Raw genomic sequence first — 26837 nt, forward strand, 5'->3', positions numbered from 1 at the left:
TGTTTGCTATTCTGTCATTATCAGCGTACTTAACAAAATACCTTGGGTGTTTAATACACTTGTATATTTTTCTGTCCATCAAATCTCCAGATATTATTCTAGAACTTTACCAAGTCATTACTCACAAGGACAACAAGTCATTACCCACAGTGAGAAGTAAGTGTCAGACATACGTATAGGTGGGATTGGTGGAAGAAAAGATTTTTAGTGCAAGGGAAGCAATTGTTTGGCTTAGTTTTAAGTTGTAAATAAATTATATTTGGTTTGCATTTTCAGTGTTTATGTTCTGGAGTAGGAATGCTTGTTTATAAAGCATTCTTTTTTTTTTTTTTTTTGAGACGGAGTTTCACTCTTGTTACCCAGGCTGGAGTGCAATGGCGCGACCTCGGCTCACCGCAACCTCCGCCTCCTGGGTTCAGGCAATTCTCCTGCCTCAGCCTCCTGAGTAGCTGGGATTACAGGCACGTGCCACCATGCCCAGCTAATTTTTTGTATTTTTAGTAGAGACGGGGTTTCACCATGTTGACCAGGATGGTCTCAATTTCTCGACGTTGTGATCCACCCGCCTCAGCCTCCCAAAGTGCTGGGATGACAGGCTTGAGCCACCGCGCCTGGCTTTTTTTTTTTTTTTTTTTTTTTTTTTAAAGCTGGGCTGTAAGTGCAGTGGCGCTGTCACAGCTCACTGTATCCTCGACCTCCCAGGCTACATCCATCCTCCCACCTCAGCCTGCCAAGCATGTGCTACCGTGCCTGACTAGTTGTTTTTTTGTTTTTGTTTTTTTTTTTTCTGTAGAAACAGGGTTTCACCATTTTTGCCCAGGCTGGTCTTGAACTCCTGGGCTAAAGCAATAGCAGTCTTCCCTCCTTGGCCTCCCAGAGGCCTGGGATTACAGGCATGAGCCACCGTGCCTGTCTTATAAACAGGTCTTTTTATTTTTTTGAGACGGAATATCTCTCTGTTGCCAGGCTGGAGTGCAGTGGTGACATCTCGGCTCACTGCAACCTCCGCCTCCCAGGTTCAAGCGATTCTCCTGCCTTAGCCTCCCGAGTAGATGGGACTCCAGGCATACACCGATATACCCAGCTGATTTTTGTATTTTTAGTAGAGATGGGATTTCTGCATGTTGGCCAGATGATATCAATCTGTTGAGCTTGTGATCTGCCTGCGTTGGCCTCCCAAAGTGTTGGGATTACAGGCATGAGCCACTGTGCCTGGCCCAAATCAAGGGTTCTTAAACATTGTTTATTAGAAGGATTTGACAAATTTTTATTTCAAATTTATTTTTTGTTTGTTTTGAGACAAGGTTTCACTCTGTTGCCCAGGCGGAGTACAGTGGCATGATCTTGGCTCACTGTAACCTCCACCTCCCAGGTTCAGGCATTTCTCATGCCTCAGCCTCCTGAGTACCTGGGACTACAGGCGTGTGCCACCACACCCTGGTAGTTTTTGGATTTTTTCGAGACAGGGTTTCACCATGTTGGCCCAGGCTGGTCTCAAACTCCTTACCGCAAGTGATTTGCCCACCTTGGTCTCTCAAGTGCTGGGATTACAGGTGTGAGCAACCGCGCCCAGCCAAATTTTCCTCTTTTACACCACCTGTGGCACTGTTTTATTTCATTCATAGCGTGTTAACTTGTGAAATTTACATTAAAGCTGTAATAACTGAAGACGGGCATGGGGGAGGTATGTTTAAGGAGATTTCTTCTGCTTCTGTGATGCTGGCTTCTATTTCTGGACTTGGTGTTTGCTTTTAATTATTAATTATTGTTTTATACAAATACGTGTATATTTTATGTACTTTTTGAATATTTAAGTATAAAATGTTAAACTAATATAAAGAGCTTTAAATCTGTAATTGTGTAGCAAACTTCTTAAGAATTAATTGGATTAATTAAGGATTAATTGTTGAAAGGAAGCCTAAGGGTTTTAGTGACTGTTTCGTCTTCCTTTCTATGTTTAGTTTTATGTCTGGAATTGAAAAAATAGAAATGTATATGCCTTTCATTTCTTCCTTCCATTGGTTTTTCTATGAAGGCTGTCATAAGTAACAAAATGAAGAGGTTTTGGTTTTGCTTTTGTTTTTTTTGCAACTGTGACTGTTAAAGGTAGAGAGTGAGAGGAGTACAGGAAGGAGAGGACATTTAAAAGCAAAAATGAAAAATCTAGATTTTAGAATAATTTTGTTGCTGTGATGAGGCTAGTAATATATTTCTCTTTCTGAACTACAGTTTAAATATACATATATAGCATAGACCAGGTGCGGTGGCTCACGCCTTTAATTCTAGCACTTTGGGAGACTGAGGCAGGTAGATCACAAGGTCAGGAGTTCAAGACCAGCTTGGCCAAGATGGTGAAACCCCGTTTCCACTAAAAATACAAAAATTAGGCTGGTATGGTGGTGGGCTTCTGTAATTCCAGCTACTCGGGAGGCAGAGGCAGCTAATTACTTGAACCTGGGAGGCGCAGGTTGCAGTGAGCCGAGATGGTGTCACTGCACTCCAGCCTGGGTGACAGAGTGAGACTCCGTCTCAAAAAAAGATAAAATTAAAAAATAAATACACATACACACATACACACACACACACACACACACACGCAACATAAAGTCTTTACTTCAGATCATATATACAAAACAGATTATTGTAACTTAGAAATTGTGCATCTTTTGGCTTTGCTATAGTTATTAAAATATTGAATATGCATTCTCCTGTCAGCTCTTATCCTATTGTCAGAGAAAGACTGTTTAAAGCCTCTATCACTGTGAATAAGAGTGTGTCAATCTGTTAGTATTGAACTTGCATTTTTTGTTTATGTGCTACTTAATTTAAAAAGTAAATGGAATATCATATTGAGTTTTGAATGATGCAAATTTAGTTGATCACATTATTATGTCTAAGCTATCTTCAGAACTCTGTGTCATTAAAAATTTTTTTTGTTTTTTTGTTTGTTTTGTTACAAGAGCACAAATCCACTTTTATTTATTTACTTTTCATTAGTTTAAATTCTTGAGGAGTACAGCATCATACAGATTCTGTGTCCAATTGCCTTAGCAGGAAGATTGCTTCAGAATTTGGTGTAAATCATGCCACTATTTCCCTGGGACCAAGTTACTTTTCCCTAGATTACTCCGGTTTTGTTTGGTTTGCCACCAGGAGTCACTTTGTTGTTCTTTGCTTTGTTTATATAAACATCTCTTGCCCAAATAGAATTATTTCATTTGGGGTATAACCATCTTCAATTTTAAATTTTGGAGACCCCACTTATAGCCTGCAAAAATGGCCTTGGACACAGCCTTCCAGACATACTTGCCTTTTAGAAGTCCTGTTCCCAGCAGGCCTCCACAGTCTTCAAAATGGCAGAAAGAGAAAAGCCGTTTAAAATTTTAAAAACAGGTATACATAATTTATTGTCTCCAAAATGGAGGCATATACTATTATACCTGTTTAACTAAAATAACATTTTTTGAACTTGTGATTATGGAAAACTTTAAAAATTATAATGTATTGGCAGTACATCATTACATTAAAATAGATTACAAAAAAAGTTATTTTACATGCACAGAGTAATGGCTGGAAGAAATTAAGTGTTGATTTATGTCTTTATCAAGTAATAAAAAATTAAAACACATGTTGAAATTATTAGGCAAAAGTCATAGCATACATCAGCTATGATTCAGTAGCATAAAACACAATGGTTGTATGTTTATGCATCACTTGAGCATCAATGCATCACTTGAGCATCAATGCATTCATACATATGTGATATACTGTGGACTTCCTGGCTTTCTGAGGTGTGGGATGCCATTATGAGTAGCTTATCTCTTGATAAATATAACTTTATCCAATATACTCAGTATAAATTTTAGAACAAAAATATTGTTAGAGGATTTTTCTTCTCTCTTCATTCCTCCTCTTCCCAACTCTTGATCCCCAGACTCTCTATAAACATTTCATGGACAGTTAGTGCTCTTTAGAATAGTTTGAGAAAAGCTGACCTAAGGCGTTAAATTGTTAAAACTACCTTATTAAGTCATGACAGATTTCGTTATTCGGTAACTGAAGGAATGTGGCCTCCTTCCATGGTAGCCTTTTGGTGGTGGTTTTTTGTTTTGGTTTGGTTTATTTTTATTTTTTTTATAATACTAGCATTAAGTTTCTGAATGTATATAAACACATAAGTGCTTAGCTTGATTCAACGTTCTTCATAGATAATCTGTTTCCTGGGATTTTCTTCAAAGCTTAAAGAATATAAAGGGTCCTTGTTATATTTGTCACAAAGAGCCTGTACCAAACTCCTAATCAAATGAAAGCAGCCTTGAATGTTTCATAAGACTACAGCTAATGTCTTTATCTCTCTAGCTTTCGAACCTCTGATATGGAGTTCAGTGGAAATTTAACCTTTTTGGACTTCTTCCCTTGGTGACTCACAGTCTCTGGAATCATAAGGTCTGCATTACTTTACAGCTCAATTTAATTCATGAGAACTGTAGGAGCCAAAAGGGAGCTAATCAGAGTCACTAAAATATTGAAACGGATAATTGTGACTTTTAGATTTGTATGGAATATGTGGAATTTCTCCCTCTGGTTTGGTTAATGTGTGCTTTTGAATTGGGAAGGATGTTGAGGGTCTCATATTTATGATTTGTAAATAGTGCATATCCAAAGGACAGATTACTCCAATTGGAATTAGGCACTTTGCTTTTATACGCTTGATCAGTTACCATGGAATATCAGTCTTAGTTGAGCCCTCTGTGCAGTAGATCACTCTTAAGAGTTGTTACTTTGTGTTTGCAAAACGCTATCTGGATTGTATTTATTTATGTGCTAGACAAAGAGGTTAGAAGTTATAGATACTCAAAAGTGAATATTCAGTAGATTTATATTCTAATAATGAAATTAAGCTAGTACTTAGTTTGTCCTATAACTGTAACCCTTTATTTGGGTCAAAAAGCAGTAGAACCTATTCCTTTTAAATGTCGATTTCATAATCTAAAAACCTATTGTTAGAGGAATGAAAATAATGTTTTAATCTTGCCCATGATTTATACCTCACTTTATCAGCTAGCTCTGAAGTGTTTTGGGTTTTTTGTTCATATTTTATTAACACAGTTCAACATGACACCTTGATTTAATTCCTGTTAAATTAATTTACATTTATTCTTCTTGTGTTCCTACTCATTAAGAATACATTCTGTAGTCCTTTTGAGTACACTCTGAACACTTTTATCTACATGTAACATTTCATATTTAACTCTGGAAGGACTATTGCAGTATTTTTATCTGAAGATTAAAATAATGAGTAAATAAAAACAGAATGTTAGATCTGTTTTTCAAATTTATGTACTGTTTCAATGTATAGCCTATTTAAACAAGTGGTACACTTGGTCATCAAAGACTATGGGTCCACTGGGCCTTTTATGTGAGGGGGTGCCATTAGTGCTGTGGTTTACCAAAAATTGAGCCAATATTCATGTTGATGAACTATTTTCTAGTCAGACCCAATTCTACGTATGAGACTTTCTAGTTTATTAACCAGTGTGACCACAAATGACCAGAGCTTGGACCTCATTATCCCCTGGGCCACCAGCTCCTTCTCTAAAGACATGAGCTCAGAATTCCTCTCCTGCTACAATCTCCTGGTTTTCTACTCCCTTATTCCTACTGTGCTCTCTATTTTTCTTTTTTTTTTTTTTTTGAGTCCCCACTGCTCTCATCCCTTTTATTCTGGTCTACTGTGTCTGAAGTTGTATTATACAAATATTAATACTTTCATAAGTAAAAGGTCGAATGGTTAAGGTGGAGGAATGCACTGCATATTATATCCTTCTGAGAATAGCTCTGAGGTGTCTTACAGTAAAGAAACATACTTAGTTTTATTTAATTAAACCTTTCATTTTCAAACTTATTTATAAACAGCTTCCATGTAACAGCTTTTGACTTCCTTTGTAGCTAGAATTCCATGGAGCACACTTTGTGCTGCACAGTTGTGACGGAGAAGGGAGGGAAGGAGGAAGAAATAAAGGGAGAGAAAAAGAGAGGGAAGGAGGGAGAGAGGGAATAACAAATCTTACTGATAGGCCTTGCCAAAAGTTCATGTTATTGAATCTTAACTAGGCCTTTGCTTCCTGTTGCCATCTTTTATTTATTTCCTCATTACTCTAGGATTCCAAAACTTTTCTTTGTTTTCTAACATTTACTGACATTCCACTATCCATCTGCTCCTACTTCATACCTTTTGGAGAGATTCAAGAACATCTAAAAGGTAAAAATTCCTTCAGTTTCTTCCTTTAAGGGTTTCAGTATATTTTATGCTTCTCTTTCTTGTTATCTCAAAGGAAAAGCTAGTCTTATTCCATTTCTCAAGTGCACCATGTTCAAAACAATTATACTTTAGGATATATATGTTATTGTATCTTTTCTGGCCTCCTCTCTCTTTCCCTGCTGCCTGGTTAGTGCTTGCTTGACATTTAGTGTCCAGCGTGACTATCACTTCTGCAATTGACTTTTTAAAAGATTTTTTTATTAGACTTTTTTGTTGTTGAGACATTGTCTTACTGTCCCCCAGTTTGGAGTACAAAGGCACGATCTCAGGTCCCTGCAACCTCTGTCTACCGGGTTCAAGTGATTCTCCTGCCTCAGTCTTCTAAGTAGCTGGGATTACAGGCATGCACCACCTCACCTGGCTGCTTTTTATATTTTCAGTGGACACACAGTTTCACCATATTGGCCAGGCTGGTCTGGAACTCCTGACCTCAGGTGATCCACCTGCCTCAGCCTCCCAAAGTGCTGGGACTATAGGCATGAGCCACTTTGTCCAGCCTAGTATTTCTTTTTTTAGAGCAGTTTTAGATTCACAGCAAAATACAGAGATTTCCCATATATCCCCCACCCCAACACAAGCACACCCTCCCCCATTATCAACATCCCCCACCAAACTGGTGCATTTGCTACAATGATGAACCTACGTTGACACATCATTACCACTCAGAGTTCTGTAATTGACTTTTTACAGCCATCTTCTGTAACCTTCCTTGTAGGAGGCTGTGATTTGTTCTTTGTTATGTCCCTAGCACTTAACATAGTGAGAACTTTCAATACCACTTAATGCAGGTTACACTCAAATCTTTTTTCTGCCACTCTTTCTGTTAGCTTTTAATTGCCTATTGGATTTATTCAACTGGAATTCCACAAGTACCTAAAACTAGCCTTGTCACCTGTTTTCCAAATTCTGTCAGTGAATGGTTCTACCATTTATCTATTCATTCACTCAATCCGGAACTTGTTAGTCATCTTAGCTGCCCTATCCTGCCTCAGCCACCTTTTTCTGCTGATCTACCATTTCCTCATCTTATAGTACAATGTCATAATTTTACTTCCTAAACAGTTCTTGAGTCTCGCATCTATTTCTGTTACACTTGCCTTCTCTATACCATCGTTGTGACTCAGCTGGTATACTGTTAACAGCTAGCCGACCCCTGTGTGCAGTTGCTCACTTCAAATCCATCCTTCATGCTGTTCACACACAATGAGCTATCTGAACCATAGATCTTAAAGCCTTCCATGGCATTTCATCTTTTTGCAGCTCTATTGGTGATATTTATGGCATTCTGTGACCTTGCCTCTGTCCACCTCTCCAGCGTCATTTCATGCCACTTTTCCTGCTCTAAACTTGATAGTCTAATGACATTAAATTATGTGTGGTTCTCTGTCATGCTGTTTGCTTGCTTCTTAACCCATCCTTCAAGACTCGGCTCAGTTTTTATCTCTTCTGAGTTTCCGTTTTTTGTCCTCTCAGCCTCTACTAAAAACTTCTCTGTGTTCTCACAGTAGTACCTTTGCATACCTCCTTGTGCTTATTACATGAGACATTATATATCCACGAAATGTCTAAATATTCATGAGGCCGAACTTCTCCAGGGCGTCTTAGTATTTCCTGGCTCATGGCTGAGGCACAGTTAATGTTTCTTGAACTGAGTTCAGGATATTCAGGGAGAGTAGTCCAGCACACAGAAATGTGGGCCTTGAGCCCCGATTACTTACTGAGAGATTTAGGATATTTGTGTAAGGTGATAGTTGACCATTTTCAATTGGTGATTGGTAGAGAGAAAAGGTAAGGCTAGTATGCATAACCTTTGTTATAATCTCCCCCCCTCCACCCCACTGTTTTGCTCTGTCCCCCCAGGCTGGAGTGCAGTGACATGATCATGGCTCATTGTAACCTCAAATTCCTAGACTTAAGCGATCCTCCCACCTCAGCTTCCAGAGTAGCTGGGACTGCAGGTGCACACCACCACACCTACCTAATTAAAAAATTTTTTTGTAGAGACATAAAATTTTTTTTATGTTGCCCAGGCTGGTCTTAAACTCCTGGCCTTAAACAATTCTCCCTCTTTGCCCTCCCAAAGTGTTGAGATTACAGGCATGAACCACTGTGCCCAGGCATTATAGTCACTGTGTAGCATTTTTACGCTAAAATGTAGTAAATTTCTAGAGGACAGACACCTTGTATTATTTGTCTTGGTGTTTATTTTTCACAGTGCTCAATCTAATGTCCTAGGCAAAGTGGGTGTTCAATATGTTTGGACTAAGAAGATGCATATGACTAGAAGTTAGTAGAAGGGCGAGGCTATTCTCTGTCTTGGATTTCTGAGCTCCGTAAGTTCACACTTCAGGAGCTCATTTACCTCTTTAATTTCCTATGTACAAGAGGAGGATGACTGCCCCAGATGATAGATTGAACCTGACCTCTTAACGTTTTATGTGGTGTAACTATGTGTCACATCAGTCTTCATATGCCTTCATTTTTATATAGGCTATGAAACCAAAAGTATTTCAAGAGGAATATTTGACCATTTTCATCCTTCTTTTAAAATGAATCGGGGTTACCAAAAGTAGCCTGATGCAGTTGAATAAAATTAGGTGTACTTTAAAACCTCTAAACAAAAAGCTGCAAACTGAGTCATCTGTAGTTGTGTCTACATATGTCTGAAACCCCTGAATCTTCTTTTGGTTGCCCAGGTGACTATTTCATTGTAGTGGTATAGAAAGAAAGACTACATCTGTGGAGTCCAAACAATAGCTAGTATCCACATATGATTATTTAAATTGAAATTAATTAAAATGAAATAAAATTTAAAATTCAGTTCTTCAGTCACAGTAGCCACATTTCAAATGCCACATATGGCTGGTAGCTGCCATCCTGGACAGCACAGATATAGAACATTTTCATTACTGCAGAAAGTTAGATTGGATAGCAATGTACTAGGGCATCCCTAAGGTTCCTTCTGCATCAGACATTATCTTTCTGCAGGGAAATCTGCTCACAGGGAACTTCTGAGATTTTTCAGCATTCTTTGACTGCATTTTGAATTTTTTTAGATTGGGTATTACATAGAGTTGTTGTGTAGAACTTGTCCAATTTTTTAAAAAGATTTTTTTCGTTGTAATAGCATTTGTTTTAACTACTAATGTATTTGCATTTTTATTCTTTCTCCAAAGAATGCACTTCCAGGGAGTGAGTGTCCTTAAGCCTTTTAGGAAAATTAGTTTTGTTTCATCCTGAATAAAAGTGAAATTCAGACTAAAATATTATTTCATACTGGATAATTTAATAATTAAATTAAGAATTAAGCAGCATAATATGTATGGACGTTACTTGATTCAAATGGCACGTTTTAAAAATAGTGCTGTGAGTGTGCTAAGCTGTCATTGAACTATCTTAAAAATTACTTAAGTCTGGGTGCAGCAGTTCATGCTTGTAATTCTGGCACTTTGGTAGGCTGAGGCAAGATGATCGCTTGAGCCCAGGAGTTCAATACCAGCCTGGGCAAGATGGTGAGATCCCCCTCAGTACAAAAATTTTTTTTTTTAATTAGTTGATTGTGGTGGCATTCGTCTGTAGTCCCAGCTACTTGGGAGGCTGACAGGATGACCGTTGTGCCCAATAATTTGAGGCGTCAGTGAGCTGTGATTGCACCAGTGCACTTCAGCCTGGGCGACAAAGTGAGATCCCCATCTCTTAAAAAATATATTACTGGCCGGGCGCGGTGGCTCAAGCCTGTAATCCCAGCACTTTGGGAGGCCGAGGCGGGTGGATCACGAGGTCAAGAGATCGAGACCATCCTGGTCAACATGGTGAAACCCCGTCTCTACGAAAAATACAAAAAATTAGCTGGGCATGGTGGTGCGTGCCTGTAATCCCAGCTACTCAGGAGGCTGAGGCAGAGAATTGCCTGAACCCAGGAGGCGGAGGTTGCGGTGAGCCGAGATCGCGCCATTGCACTCCAGCCTGGGTAACAAGAGCGAATACTCCGTCTCAAAAATATATATATATATATGTATATATATATATATTACTTAAAAGTAAGTATTTTTCAAAGTACTTCTTAGAGTTCAAAAAACCTAATTATTTACAAGTATAAACTATAATAAAAGATTGCAGTTGTTGCTCACCTGTACTTCTTGGACAAATTACATCCATTTTACTTCTAGGGCTAGAAAACTTATATCAGCATTAGCTGTTTCTCTGAAATCTTGTCATGTTGAGTTTGATTGCCTGTCTATAAAGATGGATAATAGTGTGATGACTATATGGTATTAAAAGTATCCGTTGGTTTGGACATAATAGCAATGTGGTTTGGTGGTGTTTGCAAAAGTGATTGATGGATATGGCCATGTGCAGTAATGGAAGTGAGAGGTAGGAAAGACCTGTCAGAGCGTCTTGTGCCAGTGTGGGTTTGTTTCCTAAGGAATAATCATTTACCGTAACAGTACAGAGAAGTAAATTATTTGGAGGCATAGGATAATGAGGGTATATAATTATGTTTTATCTTTTCTAAAGTAAGAATTCTTCTGTGTATTTTATTAGCATGAAGATAGATAGTGATTGTACAATAAATACTGTTTAAAGAAGAGCTTCCTTCATGTTTTATAAACCGACACAATTCTATTCTTCGTGTTTAATGAAGTTTGTGTAGGAAAATAGTGTGACTGTTTTTGATTAGAGGCATATTTTGTTCAAGAATTGGATGAAGATATTCTTCCTAATCTGATTGTGTTCCCAGACTAGTTGTTAATTATTTGGAATTACGAGTCATGATGGTGACATTTCCACCACATCCAGAAAAGCCTGTAATTTTAACCCTCTGATGGTTTGTTTTCTGAAGTGAAAAACTAATGCAGAGTTCTGTCACTAGAAACAGCAGTGCGTAGGAGAGATTGGAAGTAAGGTTGTAGTGAGAATTGGCAGGAGGACTCTTCTCCCTTCATTCCTCCTCCTTTGTCCCTGTACTAGCTGGTGACAGCTGGGCCATAGGAGTGGAGACTAAGAATGAAAGGAGATTCCATTGCTTAGCACTCCTTTTCCTCTTTTCCCCCTACTGTTGGCAAGCCTTGATGGGGAGGAAACAAAATGTCTATTTAGCAGTGCAGTTATCCCATATTAAGCAGCTATCAAATTAATGTAAGGACACCTGCAGGTTATTTCCAGCGTGAATTACAGAATACTTTAAAAATTAGGTGTGTCTCATTTATCTATCATTAGGGCAAATCATTTCAAATGCTTATAATGAACTATGATTTTTATCAGCATTTCCAAGATTTGAGTCATAACACTTTGAAAATTCATAGAGAGACTCTTAATAGCTGTTTGAAGAGGAAAACCAAATCAAACCAAAAGAAAGTAGAGGGTCAAAGTGATTCTCAGCACAGCCCTTTGCATGTGTCACCACAGTTGACACCTGGACTCAGCCTTTCACATTACCTTGCTCTCTGCTACCACATTGATTTTGTACCTCTCCATGTGTGTGGTCTTATTTAGGTCCATGAACTAGTTAGCTGCTAATTGGTGAAATATGCCTTTTTAAATAGGAACATGTTAGCCTGGCTATTTCCTGAAAACCGATTGGAGTTCATTAAAAATGGAGGCCATTTTTATTGAAGCCATAATTGTCATGGGCGATACACATGAGAGATCACCCTGTGGCTGGTCTGTCAGACTTTCATGAGCCTTCAGAAATTAAGGGGAATGAGTGAGTTTGTTTTCGTGTAAGCTGTCACATCATTCTCTTCAAGGTGTCAGCCTGAGTTGTGCACAGATAAATATTAGAAATTTTCACCTTCTCCAGCTGATTTTTTTTACCCTTGCATAATTTAGTAGTATGATTGCTTTTCCTCTAACATTTAATTTGTTTGTACTTTCAATTTTTGAAATGTGAACCTTTGTTTTAGACTTGGGAAACCTTAGAGGTAGCTCCAGTATAGAAAGCTCAGCCTATAGGCAGTTTAATTAACTTAAAACAAAACTATAATTTTTTGCTAAGCAATAGAGTTTCTGAATGGTGATGGAAAGGAAGAGGATGAGCTTTGTAAAATCAACTAACCCAGATAGAAAGTGTCAGTTAATTTAAAATATTTTTATTGACAGTGTTACATATGAGCATCACTGTAGGAATGGTGAATCAATCATAAATCTTTTCTTAAAGGAGCTTCTAGTAAGGGCTAGAAGGCACGTTCATAAATAACAACAGAAAGCAGAAAGTCTTAAGTGTCTTGTGAAAAATAGTGCAAATAAATTACAAGAGGGAGAATTACTTCTTAGCTGGAGAGGAAATTTGGATAGACTTGAAGCAAACTGTTGTTTGAGCAAGATCAGAAGGTGGGATAAGTTTTGGAGTTAAGGAGGAAAGATATTCCAGGATCCTATCTGTAGCAGCACAAGTAGATAATATAGAATAGTGAATTTCTGCGTTTCCTATTATATAGGAGGCACAAAAGGTAGAGTTAGTATGTGTGTATGTTATATATGTGCTGCATGAGACTAGATAAGCCTCTAGGATAACGGAGCTTGACTGTCAGTTCAAGGGATTTGTTCTGTATTGAAAAGGCATCAAAAAGCCATTCAAAGCTTTGAAGTGGAGCAGAAGCACACCAGAGTATACTTGGGCAGAAACTGAAGATGGGCTATCAGTAGGACATCAGTTAGATTATTGTAGTAATCTTGATGAGACTGGATGAGGGGCTGAGGGTAGTTTAGTAGTGATTAAGTTGAGGTAATAAATATGTGAGATCCTGCCAGATCAATCAATATAGGACTTGGCAGTTAATTGATATGGGGGTGATAAAAGAAGAAGGAGGCTCTAGAAAGTTTGTGAATTACTGGCCCATTAGATATTAATACTTTGCATTTGCATATGGAGCTTTAGAATTTATAAACCACTATTATATCTGAGAGCTTTCATAATTCTGTAAGTTAAAGTTATAGTACAATTATCCTTATTATGGATGAGGAAATAAAGAATTTAGGGATTTTTCTGTGGTTACTACAGAGAGTAAATGCAGATCTGGGCCTATAACTAGTCTTCTAGTTTCTTGGCCAGTACTTTTTTTATACCCTTTCTTGTGAACATAGTCCCAATTTTTAAAAATTAATTAATTAATTAATTTATTTATTTATTTATTTTGGAGACAGAGGCTCACTCTGTCACCAAGGCTGGAGGTACAGTGGCATGATCTTGGCTCACTACAACCTTCGTGTCCCAGGTTCAAGAGATTCTCATGGCTCAGCCACCCGAATAGCTGGGACTACAGGTGTAAGCCACCATACTCAGCTAAGTTTTGTATTTTTAGTAGAGAGGGGGTTTCACCACCTTGGCCAGGGTGGTCTTGAACTCCTGACCTCAAGTGATCCACCTGCTTTTGCCTCCCAAAGTGCTGGGATTATAGACATGAGCCACCACCCCGGCCACCACTAAGTTTCTGAATGTGGGCAAATTGCTTTGTTTCTCGGAGCTTTAATCTCTCTAGATGTCCTTATCCTTTCTATGCAAGGAGACTTTGAAGATAAAATGCAATATTTTTTGTTTTATCAACTCTTTATTCAGCAAATAATGAGCACTAAATACTATGCTTGGTACAGGGGGTCACAAGATGTTTAAAATAAAATCTCTGCTTTTTTTGTGTTTCAAGGTTGGAGGACAAAAATGCAGATAAATAATTGTAGTAACTGCAGTAAGTGTTCTAATGCAAGTATGTGCATTTAGCTCTGGAGTCATAGAGTAAGGGGCAGTCAGGCAGTCAGTGAAGGCCTCCCACGGAGATGTAGACTAAGTCCTGAAGCATAATTTGTGGTTTAATGGTAGTAAAATGTTAAACAAGACAGGGAGTATAATAAGTGTATCATCATCATCATCATCATCATCATCATCATGATTTTAGCTGTTATTTGTTGAGAAGCTTATAGTTCTGACCACATCTCTGCAAAATATTTTCATTTTATAAGTGAGAAAATAGGTTTAAAAGGTTGTGATTTGATCATAGTATATGATGAAGTTAGTATGATACATTAGGGAGGTGCAAATAGTTAAGTATCACTGGAGAATAGCACATGAGTGACAGAAGGGATAAAGATAAAACTGAAAAAGGGACTCAAGTATACTATTCTAGATATTAGAAAATAAAAATAATAAAACTAGTGGTTTCATGACAGCCAAGGTAGACTATTTTAACATATATGAGAGACAAAGCATACCTAGTAACACATGCCCAATTAAACATTGGTTACTGTGTAGGCCAAGATGTTTTCACGGATCAATTTTCTCAAACATTTAAGGAAGATATGATACTAAGTTGACAGGACTCAGAGAAGAGAGGAGTAGGAAGGATTTTCCAACTCATTTATAAAGCCAGCATACCTCCGATACTAGTATGTGACAAAGATTTTATAAAATACTAGCAAGCGAAATCCAGAAATATATAAAAAGGATAATACATCATTACCAAGCAGCGTTTATCTCAGAAATTCAGGATTGGATTTATATTTTAAAAGCCATATGATTATTTTGATAGATGTGGAATAAGTGCTTGACAAAATTTAGTAACCATTCAGAGTAAAGAACTATTAGCAGGCTGGGTGTGGCGGTTCACACCTGTAATCCTAGCACTCTGGGAGACTGAGGCGGGCAGATCACCTGAGGTCAGGAGTTTGAAACCAGCCTGGCCAACATAGTGAAACCCTATCTCTACTAAAACTATAAAAATTAGCTGGGCATGGTAGTGTGCACCTGTAGTCCCAGCTACTTGGGAGGCTGAGGCAGAAAATTGCTTGAACCTGGCAGGTGGTGGTTGCAGTGAGCTAAGATCATGCCATCGCACTCCAACCTGGGCAACAGGGTGAGACTCTGTCTCAAAAAAAAATAAGAGTATCTGTGAAAAACCTGCTAAAATCATGCTTCATGGTGAAATATGAAGTGTTCTTCCCAAAGATTGGGGAAAAAGCAATAATACCCACTCTCTTCATTCTTATTAGCACTGAAGTAGAAATCCTAGCCAATGCAGTAAGGGAAGAAAAAGAAATAAAATGTTTGAAAGTCAGAAAGAAGTAAAACTGTTTGTTTTTGCAGTTGACAGTGTTTGTTTATGCAGAAAAACCCAAGGAACCTAGAAAATAACTATTAGAACTAATATATTTAACTAATTTGTTTAGCAAGACATAAGGTCAGTATACAAAAATCATATTTTTATATACTCATAGTAAGTGAAATTTTTAAAATTTCATCAAAAATGGCACTAAAAAGCATAAAATAATTAGAAATAAATTAAATAAAAATGTATAAGACCAGTGCCTTGAAGACCATAAGACATTGCTGAGAGAAATTGAAGAAAACCTGAATAATAGAATATATACCATGCTTATGGACTGGATGGTTCAGTGTGGTTAAGATATCACTTCTCCCTATGTGCAGTTCCAATCATAATATCAAGCAGGCTTTTTGTAGAAAATGCAAATCTGATGCCTAAAATTTATGTGGAAACACAAAGGACCCTTATTTACAAAGAAATTGTAAATAAGAAGGACAGAGTTTGCAGACTTACATTGTTTTGGTTGCTTACAATAAGACTACAGTAACCAAGACAGTTATGTGTAGGAAGTTGAATAGCGTCCTCCAAAATTTATGTCTACCTGGACTCTCAGGATGTGGCTTTATTTGGAAATACAGTCTTTGTAGATGTAACTAGTTAAGATGAGGCTACACAGGATTATGGTGTACCTTAAATCAGTGACTAGTATCCTTATGTGAGAAGGAAAGGACACAAAGACAAAGACACTGAGGGAAAAAGCTTATATGATGATGGAATTAGAGAATGAAGTGATGTATCTGAATGTAATGGAACTCCAGGGATTGTCAGAAGCCACCAGAAGCTAGGAAGAGGCCAGGAAGCATCCTTCCTTAGAGCCTTCATAGGGAACATGTTATTACCAACAACTTGATTTCTGATTTCTAGTCTCCAGAACTGTGAGATAATAAATTTTTGTTGTTTTATGCCACCTGGTTTGTGGTTCTTTGTCACAGCAGCTCAAAGAAACAAATACAGTGAGATACTGACATAACAATCAAGTTGATCAATGGAACCAAGTAGTAAACGCAGAAACAGACATACGTTTATACAGTTATTTGATTTTCAACAAAGGTGCCAAAACAATACAAGGGAAAAGAAACGTCTTTTCTACAAATGGTGCTGGTGAAACTGAATTTCCATGTGGGCTTAAAAAAAAAAATCACCCCTTCCCACACACTATACACAGAAAATAATTATAATTCTAACTGTAAAAGCAAAAACTGTAACGCTTCTAGAAGAAGACATCTTTGTAGCTTAGGAGTGGACAAAGATTTCCTAGGACATGGGAAACATTAGCTATAAAAGAAAAAATTCATAAATACTTGTGATGAAAGGACATTGGGAAAATAGGCAAGCTAAAGACAGGGATGCCAGGCTCAGTCGCTCATGTCTGTTATCCCAGCACTTTGGGAGTTCAAGACAGAGGGTTTGCTTTGGCCCAGGAGTTCAAGACCAGCCTAGACAACATAGGGAGACCCTGTCTCTACAAAAAAAATTTTTTTAATTAGCTGAGCATGATGGTACATGCCAGTGGTCCCAGCTACTTGGGAGGCGGAGGTGGAAGGATCACTTGGAGGCCAGGTGTGGTGGCTCACACCTGTAATCTCAGCACTTTGGGAGGCTGAGGCAGATGCATTGCTTGAGCCCAGGAATTTGAGACCAGCCTGGGCAATATGGCAAAACCCAGTTTCTGTTAAAAATCCAAAAATTAGCCAAGCATGGTGGTGCACACCTGTAGTCCTAGCTACTTGGGTGGCTGAGGATAGGAGGATTGATGCCCAGGAGGTCAAGACTGCAGTGAGTTGTGAGTGCATCACTATAATCTGGCTTTGGTGACACAGTGAGATCCTGTCTCAGATAAATAAATAGAAATAAATAAATGTTAAGACAGGGAGAAATATTTGCACAATCTTTATCTGACAAGGGACATAGATCCGGAATATATAAAGAACCACAATTGAAAAATAAAATGACATTCAACCTTATTAGAAAATGAGCAAGAGTTTAGAAGACATTTCACAAAGGCAGGTATACAAATGGCCAAAAAGCACATTTAAAAATGCTTGATATCATTTGTCACTGGAGAAATGCCAGTCACAACTAGAATAAGGTATTAATTAGCCTGCAGGCACTAAAATGTCTAAAATTTAAAAGACCAAATGTAGATAGAGATACGGAGCAATTGCAACTGTCATACTTTGTTGTTGGGAGTTTAAAATGTACTACAATGTTGGAAAAAGGTCTGGCTGTTTTTTAGAAAGCTAAACATATATTTACCCTATTACCCATTAATTTCACTCTTTCTGTACCTACCTATGAGAAATGAAAATATATGCACATAAAAGGATTTGTAGAAGAATGTTTATAGCAGCTTATAATAGCCAAAACGTGGGAACAGCCCAGGTATCTATCAACAGAGAATGAATAAACAAACTGTGGTGTAATCATACAATAAAATAATTTTTGTATTTTTAGTAGAGATGGAGTTTCACCATTTTGCCCAGGCTAGTCTTGAACTCCTGACTCAAGTGATCCACCCCATTTGGCCTCCTGAAGTGCTGGGATTATGGGCATGAGCCATCACAGCCGGCCTGAACCCTAGTTGTTGATTTGCAAGCTGAAGTGATGGGGTGGAGTTTACTGATGCCTGTAACTTACCTCCAAATGCATTAAAAAAATGCATTGATAGATGGTTAGAAGAATGGACAGAAGACAGCATGACAAAAGCAAATATAAAATGTTAATCATAGAAATTAAATAATATTTGGGTGTTCAGTATATAGTTATTTTAACTTGCTGTATTTTTGAAAGTTTTTATAATGTTGGGGAAAATGGTTATTAATGGGGAATGATCACAAAAATTATTGTACATCTCTACATTGGAATACTGTGTAGCATTTATCATTGTATAATATGGGAAGACTTTTTAGGCTTTCTCTTAAGGCAAAAACAAGTTGCAGGAAAGTATAATATTTAAAAAATTAACGTAACAAAAATTGTGTGTTTATATGCACACATACCTAAGTTCTCAGAAAAAGTTTGGTAAGGAAATATGCATCAGTTTATGTCTGCAAAGAGGATAGCTTGGCAGTAGGTTTATAGGTAATATTTCTTTATTTTTTTGTTTACATAAACTTTCATGACATTTAAAAAAACATTCTGCCTTTAGTGATGTAAAAAATGCCTTTTTATCATATTAGGTGAGAAAAATATACTAAATTGTCTGAGCAACATAATTTCAATTGATAAATGCACCCATGTAAGAGGAAAAAGAAACTTAGATGTAAATACTGGTTATATTAATATTAGGAACATAGGTCATCTGCCCACCTCGACCTCCCAAAGTGTTGAGATTACAGGTGTTGAGCCACCAGGCCTGGCCAGGACATTTTTTTTTTTAAGGAGCATTTCAGTCGTATACAAAAATAAAATAGGGGCCGGGCACGGTGGCTCACACCTATAACCCCAGCACGTTGGGAGGCCGAGGCAGGTGGATCACAAGGTCAAGAGATCGAGACCATCCTGGTCAACATGGTGAAACCCTGTCTCTACTAAAAATACAAAAATTAGTGGGCCATAGTGGCGCACGCCTGTAGTTCAAGCTACTTGGGAGGCTGAGGCAGGAGAATTGCTTGAACCCAGGAGGCGGAGGTTGCGGTGAGCCGAGATCGCGCCATTGCACTCCAGCCTGGGTAACAAGAGCGAAACTCCGTCTCAAAATAAATAAATAAATAAAATAGGGTAATGAACCTCCCTATACCCATCACCCATCTTCAGTATCACGGGCTCACACCTGTTATCCCAGCACTTTGGGAGGCTGAAACAGGTGGATCACCTGTGGTTAGGAATTTGAGACCAACCTGGCCAACATGGTGAACACCCATTTCTACTAAAAATACAAAAATTAGCCAAGCGTGGTGGCACTTGCCTGTACTCCTAGTTACTCAGGAGGCTGAGGCAGGAGAGTTGCTTAAACCTGCGAGGCAAAAGTTGCAGTAAGCTGAGATCATTCCACTGCACTCGAGCCTGGGTGACAGAGTGAGACTCTATCTCGAAAAATATATATATATATTTATATGTGAGGAACATAGGATTATGAGGATATTTCCTTTTTGCTATTTAGGTTTTGGAGTGGTGTACTTCTTATTCAAAAATCGTCTATTAATTAAAGTTTCATGTCCTAGACTTTTCATATAAATTTTGATTTCTTTTATTAAAGAGGATTGTTAGTAACTTTTCATAATTTTGTTAGGATATAACTAGGTTTAGACCCATGGAGAAAACGGAGCAGCCTGTGGTATTTCTTATATTCATTGATATGTGATTGATTACTTTTTAAAAGCTGTTTGCTCTGAATTGTTTGAGAAAAATCTGTAGAAATATTTTCTTTTATTGAAATAACACTGGTTTTCTCACATTGTGAGCTAACAAATTTTACTTATTAATTCAAAGTTCAGTAGTCAATATTTAGTACTTTCTATATGTCACGTATGGTACTTAGTCATATATAAATATGTCTTATAAATATTACAGCACATTTAACAGATGTATGTAGTTAATCAGGTATTCAAAGAAAGAAGAAATAAGTAAATATCTCTTTTCTATTTGTATGTTTGTAGATATTTAAATAATTTATAATGTTTTGATGTTTGAAACATTCTGTTTCTTTATTTTAGTAGCTTGTCCATGTTTCTATTTATTGAGAGAAGAAAAAAAGTAGCCTCTTCACAGTCATTATGATGAGGTTGCAGTTATTACTGTCCTCCAAGGTTAGGGCTGATGTATTGGGGGTCACAGGGACAGGATAGGACTTGGTACCATAAGATTCATGAGGTCAGTGACCACGTCTCTTACTGTTTACTGTTTTGTCATCTTCTGGCACATCTCCTGGCACATAATAATTTCTCAGGTATTTATTTACCATCCAATTGAATGAATGAACAGATCTGTGATCTAAAGAGAGGAAATAGGCAAAATGGCAGTATAATTTTGAAATTTATTGTTATCAGTTCTGACTGAAATATATATATATATATATATATATATGGCCAATTTGTGGGTAGAATAAAAAGTTGCTGCACACACACACACACACACACACACGAGATCAAGACACTCGCTGCATGTAATTGTCTATGCAGACTATCCAGTAGAGGGCAGGGTTTTACTTGTGAGAGAATTTAATACAGCTTTCTTTTTTACCATCATGTAAATGCTTACCTTCCTTGTAACTATTATTAACATCTTAATAAGTAGTTTATTTTTCTTTAATTGTTATAGAATATTTGACCGATGGCTCCTGCTTTTCTTGAAGTTAAGAAATTATGTACATTTTAAAATAACTTTTCCCTACTTGCATCCCAGTTTGCATTGTACAGGTTATAAGGTCATGGTCACATTTTAGATTATACATTCCATCTCAAACAGTAGTTGAGTTGCTTATGTTCTCCATTGACGTTTTTAGGTTATCTTATGTATTTCCAAAGCAGCATTAGACATAGGTCTGGAGTGCTGACAGTTGTGAAGAAGTATAGTGCAGTAATGCTTCATCAGATAAATAAGCAATATTATAAAGCTTGTTAGCAGAGCACCGCAACAGCCACTCGCGTTAGTTTGAAAAGACAAGGATGGATACCCAAAGGAGACGGGTCAGCCTGTTAAGATCCTTAAGGTTTAATATCTTTAGGTTTAACATGTTTGAATAGGCACTTCTCTCTGTCCTTACCACTAAGTACAGCAAAAAACACAGGACCTTGTATGTAAAACAAACAAAAGACTCTGAAAGGTAGAAGACTACTGACCATCTAGGGACTATAGGACCATAGGAGAATACATGGTACCAAGGTAATACCAGTAAAGACCTAATGGGGAGCTTGAACTCTTACCCCAATCCAGCACTATCAAGGCACCTCCCCCACTTTCCACTTTGGGTATTAAAGGCTGACTGGGGAACATGAATTTTTACCCTCAGTTGCTAGTAATGAAGTAGCTATCTCATTCTCTTGCTGGCACAGTGTCACAGAAGGTCTGCTGTGGCTGAAGATTTAAATCAGATACAGACATTCATAGTACCCCCAAATATCCAAATTTCAATATAAAGCCACTCATAACCAGAAAAGAATCAGGAAAATCTCAACTGAAATGAAAAACGAACATCAATAGATACCAACCCCAAGAGAACACAGATGTTAGAATTATCTGACAATGATTTTAAAGTAGCCACCACAAGAAGGCTGAGCAATTATAAACATGCTTGAAACAAATGAAAAAATAGAAAGTCCCAGAAAAGTAAAAAAAGCTATCAAAAGAAACCTAATGAAAATTTTAGAACTGAAAAATGTAATAATTTTTAAAATGGAATAGGCAGGTTTAATTTAGAATGGGGGTAATAGAGGAAGGAATTGGTGAACTTGGAAAAATTACTCAGTCTGAACAGCAGTGAGAAAATAGATGAAAATCAAAACCCAGAGTTCAGATATAACATTTGTATCATCATCTGGACAGAAAGAGAGGGGAAAGAGGGTAGGACTGAAAAATTTTCAAAAAAATAATGGCTGAAAACTTGGTAAAAGTCATAAATCTATGGTTTCAAGAAGCTGACTGAAACTTAAGTAGGATAAACCCAAAGAAATTCATGCCAAGATATACTGTAGTCACATTTCTTAAAATCAAAGGCAAAGAAAAAATCTTGAAACAGCAGGAGAGAAATGACACAACACCTGTACAGAAAAACAGTTTGAATGACAGTGGATTTCTCATCAGCAAACATGGAGGCCAGAAAGAAGTGGCAGAAAATTTTGAGGACTAAGGAAAGAACTGTCAACTCAGAATTCCATATCCAATTAACATATAGTTTGAACAGGAAGGAGGGGAAAACCACAGTGTTCTCAGGTGAAGGAAAAGAGAACTTGTCATCAGTGGACCTACCATAAAATAATGTCTAAAGAAATTTCCTGAAACAGCAAAGAAACTATAAAAGAAAGGAATAGTGAACATAAAGAAAGAAGAAAGAACAACATAAAGTGTAAAAATATAGTAAATATAACAAACTTTAGAAAAACTTTTTTGAATGTTGTGTATTGTGTTTGACTTTTTGCACTGTTTTCAGTTGTAAAAGTCTAGTGTAGTTATCAATATATGTAGAAGAAATATTGGAGAGGGGTAAAGGAACTTAAAGGAAGGTAAAGTCTGTACTTTACTGGAACTGATGAAATGTTGACACCAGTAAATGTTGATAAGTTATATGTAATGCAGTCCTTCAGCAGCCACTATAAAAAAAAAATCTATTCAAAGAGATACAATCAAAAACATTGTAGATAAACAAAAATGGAATTTTAAACTATGTTTAAGTAACCCATAGGAGGAAGGGAAAATGAAACAGATAAAAGAAATGAAATAACAGATTTAAGTTTCAACATATCAAAGACTACATTAAACATAAATGACCTAAATTCATCTATTAAAAGACAGAGTAAGTTTTAAAGATGACACAGTGTGCTATTTACAGGAAGTAATTTCAGACAACAGTTATAGGTAAGTTGAGAGTAAAAGGTAGCTTTAGTTATGATAGTACAAAATGAAAACAACCAAAGTGCCTCTCACTAGATGAATTGCTAGACAAACTGTTATATTCATACCATGGACTACTACTTAGTAATGAGAAGGAGTGAACTATTGATACTTAACTTGAATGGCTCCTAAGGGCATTAAGATGTATTTTTAAAAAGTCAATTTCAAAGGACTTATATGTTTCCATTTATGTAACATGGCAAAATTTTTGAGATGGAAAACAAATTAGTGATTGTTAGGTGTTGAATAGTGAGAGGAAGGAAGTTGAGTGTGACTATAAATGGGTGGTATAAGATCATTGTTGTAGTGAAATAGTTCTGTATCTTGATTTTGGTGGCAGTTCCACAAATGTACATGTGATAAAATGGCATAGAATGACACACACACATTGTACTGGTATTCCTGATTTTTAGTGTGTTATAGTAATCTAAAATAGAACCATTGAGAGAAACTGCGTGAGAGGTATACTGTACCTCTGTAGTATTTTTGTAACATCCTGTGAATGTATAATTATTTCAGAATAAAGTTTTAAAAAGTAAAAAGACGGCTTTGCAGTTGCTGCCACCACCTGGAGCCTTGTAGTATCAGCCATGGTCAACCCCACTGTGTTCTTTGACATTGCCATCAATGGCGAGCCCTTGGGCCGCATCTCCTTTGAGCGCTTTGCAGACAAGATTCCAAACACAGCAGAAAACTTTTGTGCTCTGAGCACTGGAAAGGATTTGGTTATACGGGTTCCTGCTTTCACAGAATTATTCCAGGATTTATGTGTCAGGGTGGTGACTTCACATGCCATAATGGCACTGGTGGCAAGTCCATCTATGGGGAGAAATTTGATGATGAGAACTTCATCCTAAAGCTTATAGGTCCTGGCATCTTGTCCATGGCAAATGCTGGACCCAACTCACGGTTCCCAGTTTTTCGTCTGCACTGCCAAGACTGGATGGCAAGCATGTGGTCTTTGGCAAGGTGAAAGAAGACATGAGTATTGTAGATGCCAGGGAGCACTTTGGGTCCAGGAATGGCAAGACCAGTTAGAAGATTACCATTGCTGACTGTGGACAGCTCTGATAAGTTTGGCTTACGTTTTATCTTAACCACGAGACCATTCCTTCTATAGCTCAGGAGAGCACCCCTCCACCCCATTTGTATCCTAAAATCTGTGCTCTCGCTGCAATTCCCTTTGGGTTCCATGTTTTTCTTGTTCCTTTCCATGCCTAGCTGGATTGCAGAGTTAAGTTTATGATTGTGAAATATAGACTAAATAACAACAACAACAATTAAAGTAAAAAGGCCTATCTATAGTCCTAGCTACTCAGAAGGTTGAGGCAGGAAGATTTTTTGAGCCCAGGAGTTCAAGGTTACAGTGAGCTGTGGTTATCTCACAGCACTCCAGCCTGGGCAGCAGAGGAAGACCCTGTCTCTATTTGGGGGTTGGGGGGGAAGAAAGAAAAAGAAAAAGATGAATTATAAACATGAAGAGTTTAATTTTTTTTTTCTTCTTCTTCTTCTTCTTTTTTTTTTTTTTTTGGAGACAGAGTCTTCCTTTGTCACCCAGGCTAGAGTGCAGTGATGCCATCTCAGCTCACTGCACTGCAACCTCCACCTCCCAGGTTCAGGTGATTCTCCTGCCTCAGCCTCCTGAGTAGCTGGGATTATAGGTGCATGCCACCACACCTGGCTAATTTTTTGTATTTTTAATAGTGATGGTGTTTCACAGTGTTAGCCAGGATGGTCTGGATCTCCTTACCTTGTGATCCACCCACCTCAGTCACCCAACATGCTAGGATTACAGGCTGAGCTGCTGCGCCTGGCCGAGTTTGAATATTTTAAACAAATGCATTAATATATTTTACACATGTTCAGGTATAGAGAAGCCAGTATCTTCAGTGCGTACTTCTAAAATCGTCAAATGTTGTCTATGAATGTATGATTTTTAAAAAATTCAGTTTTGAGTTAAAGAGGCAGATTATAGAGGGAGCCATTTGACTACTCTAAACTCTTTATGTTTTACCTTTTATTAAAAAAAAAAAAAAAATCCACTTTAGAAGATGAGGATTTAGCTATTATTCTCATCTTCCTCACTACCATAAATGCAAACCTCATTTCTACCTCCCCATTTTCTCACGATTGTTTTTATATTTATTTCAATTACATCAATATTCTGTTTTTTCAGTTGGATAGTATAAACACTCTTCATACCTGGGCTGTGATTGGTTTTCCTCTCTTGTACAACCTTTTGTTTTCTCCAGAATTAATAATTGTCTTTTGTTTACTTACTTAATTTTCTATATGCTTATGATTAATTGAATTCCAAACTCCCTGAATTGTAAATGTATTTCTGTTCATTCTGAATGTGTTTACTCACTATCTTAATTTTTAAAAGGGAAGTAAACATAGGTTGGGTTTTAGAATTTTGGTATAAGGAAAATTCTTAGCATTAGAATTTACCAGCGAAATCAGAGCAAATCATCTTTGTTACTTTTTCTGTTTACACACATACCCTGTCCACCTACAGATAAATACATGGTTTACCCTTATTTCAGCTTAGTTTCTGATTTTTGTCAAGAGTCTGTTTCTTCATCGATTCCAAACACTGGTCACACAGAGAAGTAGGAAACGCTGTGGCATAGAGATAAGAACACTAAGGTTCTTGTTCTGAGTTAGTTTTAATTGACCTCAATGTAGGATCATCAGGTAACCTTGGCCTTAGTTTTCTTTTCTCTGTAATAGTGACAAGATCAGGCTAGATTATAACTGAGGCCTCTTCCAGTTAAAATGTGATTTCAAGTAGATAAAGTGTTTACTTAAATCTTGACAGTGTATGTAGTATCTTTAAATTAAGAATGTTGTCATTTCTACTACTTTTATTTTTTAATTTTTAATTTTTTATTTTTTGAAACAGAGTCTCGCTCTGTTGCCAGGCTGGAGTGCAGTGGCCTGATCTCGGCTCACTGCAACCTCCGCCTCATGGGTTCAAGCAATTCCCCTGCCTCAGCCTCCCGAGTAGCTGGGACTATAGGCACGCACCACCACGTCCAGCTAATTTTTGTATTTTTAGTAGAGACAGGGCTTCACCATGTTGGCCAGGATGGTCTGTATCTCTTGACCTCATGATCCGCCCGCCTTGGCCTTCCAGAGTGTTGGGATTACAGGCGTGAGCCACCGCACCTGGCCATTTCCACTGCTTTTAAAGAAATACTCTGATGTCTAGAAAGAAATTAGATTAGAAGGTGTTGTAGAGATGGGAAATTTTACAAAAGACAAAATGAGCCATACGTGGCATGTTTGTGTGCTTCAAATTATGATATGGGAATTGTGGTTTTCATTTTCCAAGGGTGTCTATTCGAGAAATTCTAAGACCATCAGAAACCTCATTGTTTATTACCCAATGGATTAGATTTGACCCATAGAGTATTCTCTGAAGTAATTAATGGGGCTCTTATGGAGATTTCAATTATAGACTGTTGAAGCTAGATGGATCTTTGGGGGCTTCTAAAAGAGTCCTTGGTGGTCTAGCAGTTTTTAGTTGATAGAACCAAGGACAGAATGTACTGTTTTCTATTTGCAAATGTTTTACTTTATTGTGAATGTTGTGTGAGGGGTATTTGATATTTGGGATACTTATTTTTTTTCAGAGAGCATTAAGGTGAATTACCTTAATGCCAGATGTACATTTGGAAATGAATTTGTAAGTTTATTTTTATACACCTGTTGATGTACTTTTACATACGTTTGGTGATGCTGACAGTGTCCCACTTTACAGGATTCCATGAAAAGCAGATGTGTAATTTCATTTCGTAACAAACATATTCATTAGTTATTATATTTACTGGTTACTATTATTCATGTAAGTTATTTTATTGGTTTTC

General features: G+C 37.4%; 1 protein-coding gene and 1 pseudogene across 3 annotated transcripts in view; both read left to right on the forward strand.

Annotated features, from left to right (window-relative positions):
* The window catches only part of PARG (poly(ADP-ribose) glycohydrolase), a 113807-nt gene that overhangs the window by 22133 nt on the left and 64837 nt on the right, over positions 1-26837 (forward strand). The window lies entirely within an intron of this gene.
* LOC141580563 (peptidyl-prolyl cis-trans isomerase A pseudogene) lies at positions 4453-26833 on the forward strand (annotated as a pseudogene).

The sequence above is a fragment of the Saimiri boliviensis genome, chromosome 12 (genome assembly GCF_048565385.1).
Source record: "Saimiri boliviensis isolate mSaiBol1 chromosome 12, mSaiBol1.pri, whole genome shotgun sequence".
Lineage (NCBI taxonomy): Eukaryota > Metazoa > Chordata > Mammalia > Primates > Cebidae > Saimiri > Saimiri boliviensis.